The sequence below is a fragment of the Sarcophilus harrisii genome, chromosome 2 (genome assembly GCF_902635505.1).
Source record: "Sarcophilus harrisii chromosome 2, mSarHar1.11, whole genome shotgun sequence".
Taxonomy (NCBI): Eukaryota; Metazoa; Chordata; class Mammalia; order Dasyuromorphia; family Dasyuridae; genus Sarcophilus; species Sarcophilus harrisii.
Genome location: NC_045427.1, coordinates 453,265,117 through 453,268,347, shown reverse-complemented (window position 1 = coordinate 453,268,347; position 3,231 = coordinate 453,265,117). Strand labels below are relative to the sequence as shown.

At 48.5% G+C, this 3,231-nt stretch overlaps 1 pseudogene; it reads left to right on the top strand.

Annotated features, from left to right (window-relative positions):
- Positions 1-1,415: 1,415 nt before the first annotated feature.
- Positions 1,416-2,846, top strand: LOC100930475 (annotated as a pseudogene).
- Positions 2,847-3,231: the final 385 nt, after the last annotated feature.

Sequence of the window (3,231 nt, the reverse complement as noted above, 5' to 3'; positions counted from 1 at the left end):
ATTATGCTTACCACCTTTACTCAGGTATTTAGGGTAGGGGAGGGCTGGAATCTAAAGAAAATGATCTAGCTGTTCTCTGCTATCTCCACATCGGGTGTGAATCAGATCTTAATGACCTAGGAATAGCTATAGGTATGGGGTTCAAGGACAAATTTGATGGGCAACAGCAACTGAGTCAGCTAAGGCTCTTAATCCAGTATACTTGGGGCTGAAATAGGTGAGACTTGAAAGTAACCAAAGCATTTTTCTACCTGTTCTGTTGTAATCCTAATAGCAGTGGTAGAGATAGTAATAGCATTGTAAAGCTTAAAATGCACATTACTTAAATTATCAAAACAGCATATTAATGTCCTAAAAATATTTACATGACTACATATCATACCTTCCTTTGTTAATAAACATATATTTTAAAAGTTGGATTGATGGGAACTCAAGCCAGCTTGTCCTGTTTCCCCGTGGCTTCCTAGGAGGATCCCTCCTTCCAGCATTGGATGGCCAGTAGTGCTTTAGAAAGTTGAGTCAGGGACCTGAGAAATAGTATTACTATTGACAGGCTCTTCAGATCTATAAGGCTCAGTTGGGCCTTAAGGATACCAACATGGTCAGAACCAAGAATAACTTGGCCTCTTGCAATCTGAAGCAGGGGAAATACCAAAATGCAGAAACTCTGTATAAGGAGCTCCTAACTCTGGCTCAAGGGGAGTGTGGCTTAGTCATTGGAGAAAACAAGCCCATCTGGATACGCGCTGAACAATAGGAGCAGAGCAAGAATAAGTGTGGAAACACCACCCCTATGGAGAACATGGCAGCTTGTTACAGGATAGCAAAGTGGCCAGCCCCACTGGGAATGCCATGCTGCAGAGCCTGGGGTGCTCCACAAGGGAAGGTAGAGGCAACTCAAACCCTGAAGGGCTGTGACAGTTGCACTCGGGAACAGGGCATGGTTGCTGCCAGTCAGACCAAGGTGAGAGCAAGGTGATGGAGCTGCCAAAAGATGTGTGATGGGGCCTGCCAGAAGAGGTGGTGATGGAGGCTGCCCAGACTGTAGAGGGCAGCTGAGACTAAGGAACTTGGGCAGGTTCCTGGGGCCCTCCTCTCAAATTGGAGCCCTCTGGCCATGGCCACCCTGGGTTGTAACAGGAGAAGAAGCTGAGCCAAGATGAGTTCAGGCTGGGCACAAAGGCCTGTATCCAGGACTGGAGACCTTCAGGGATAAGTTCCAACCTTGCTGATCTCCCTTGCTGAAGAATGTGGCCAGAAGGAGGAAGGAAAGCTTGGAATACAGAAATGCTTGGGGCTCCTGCAACAATCCCTGGAAGCCATCAACCTGGGACTTTGGGAAGGTCAGGTGATCCTGGTGTTTTCAGGCCACCTAAGGCTGTGGAGTCAAGAGAAGCAGAACCTCCAAGCCCAAGTGTGCTGCTTGGTGCAAAAGAACCAGTGGCTTTGGGAGGAGCTGGCCAATCCCCAGCAGACACTTTAGCACAGGGAACAAGCCATGGTCTAGTTGGAGAAGAAGCAGTACCTGCCACTCATGAACCGGATCTGGAAGCTGGGTAAGTATCCTTCTCCCAGCCAAGAGAAAGGGACTGTTTACCAGGATTCTCTGGATGACTTGTTTCTAACGAGGATGAACAGAGCCCAGCTCAGAGCCCCAGGGTTGGAGTTACTGCTACCCAGTTCGGAGTTTATGAGATCCCTGCAAGGCTCAGGACCTTGCACAATCTGGTGATTCAGTACTCCTCCCAGGATACTATAGTGTCCCCAGTCTGTAAACAGGTCCTGGAGAACCTCAGCATATGATCATCTGATGTGGTCACTGTTAGGAACATCTTGAATTTTGTATACTTTGATCAGAAGAAATACAAAGAAGAGATTATCTGCTCAATGACTAAGAGAAGACATTGGGGAAAGACCTTGGAAAAGGCTGTGGCAGCTATCTTGATCAACCTGGCTGTTCTCTATGGCAAGAGGGACAATTACAAGGAAGCAGAGCCCTTGTGTAAATGGGTCCTAGAAATCCAATAAAAGGTGTTTGTGGCCAAGTAGCTGAATAACCTGAATAATCTGCTCTGTCAGAACCAGGGCAAGGCCAAAGGGGTGGAGTACTACTAAAGATGGGCTCTGGAGATCTGTGAGGCTCAGCTGGATCCTGATCATCCCAACTTGGCCAAAACCAAAAATAATTTGTCTCTTGTTTTCTGAAGAAGGGGAAATACAAAAACGCAGAAACCCTGTATAAGGAGATTCTGACTTGTGCCCATGAGAGCAAGTTTGGCTCAGTCAATGGAGAAAACAAACCCATCTGGATGCATGCTGAAGAACAGGAGGGGAGCAAGAATAATCTTTGGGATACTACCTCCTCTGGTGAATACAGCAGCTGGCACAAAGCTTGTAAAGTAGACAACTCCACAGTGAACATCATGCTGAGGAGCCCTGGAGCGCACTATGGCTGACAAAGGATTAAAGAGGCAGTTCACACCCTGAAGGCTTCTGCCAACCGCAGTTGGAAACAGGGCCTGAATGCTGTGAACCAGATCAAGGTGAGAGCAAGGTGGTGGAGCAGTTGAAAAATGGCGGTGGGCAGGAGGTGGCTGACGTTGGTGCGAAGGAAGTGGCAATGCCAGGTCTCGGGCTAAGCTAGAGGCCAAAGATTCAGGGTTCTCTCCAGAGAAATGGCTCCTTTGGGATACTCTGTGATGTGCTGAGATGCTGGTGAAGAAGCTGCAGGAGGGTGGCCCCCAAGAATCTCCCTACCCCCATGGAGTGAGGTAGTTCCTTCAACTTCCTCCCTTAGAGCACAGAAAAGGCCAGCGGTCTGGCCATCCCAAGCCTCATGCTCAGTGTCAGCTCCCCAACCAATATCGACAGAGCTCTCTCATTGGCTAATAGAAGGTGGTAGGGCGGACCTAAACTCCAACGTGCTCAGCCAGCCGCTAACCATCTCCTGGGCCCTCTATGGCTTCTTGTCTGGTCCTACAAGAGCGAAGGGTACAGGGGAAGGGTCAAGCATCAGTCCTCACCCCACACTAGGTTGTTTCTTTCAGGTCCCCCCCTCCCCTATTGTTTTTGTCCAATCTCAGAGTAACCTCTCCCTGTCATTTCAGACTTAGCAGCTCCAGGCTTATTCTCCTGGCCAGGCACAATCTAGCACTATTAGTCATACAGCCTAGAAATGGCTTGTTGGTGAAGAGTGCAGACAAGAGCCATGATTCCCCCCTGAATTTATTT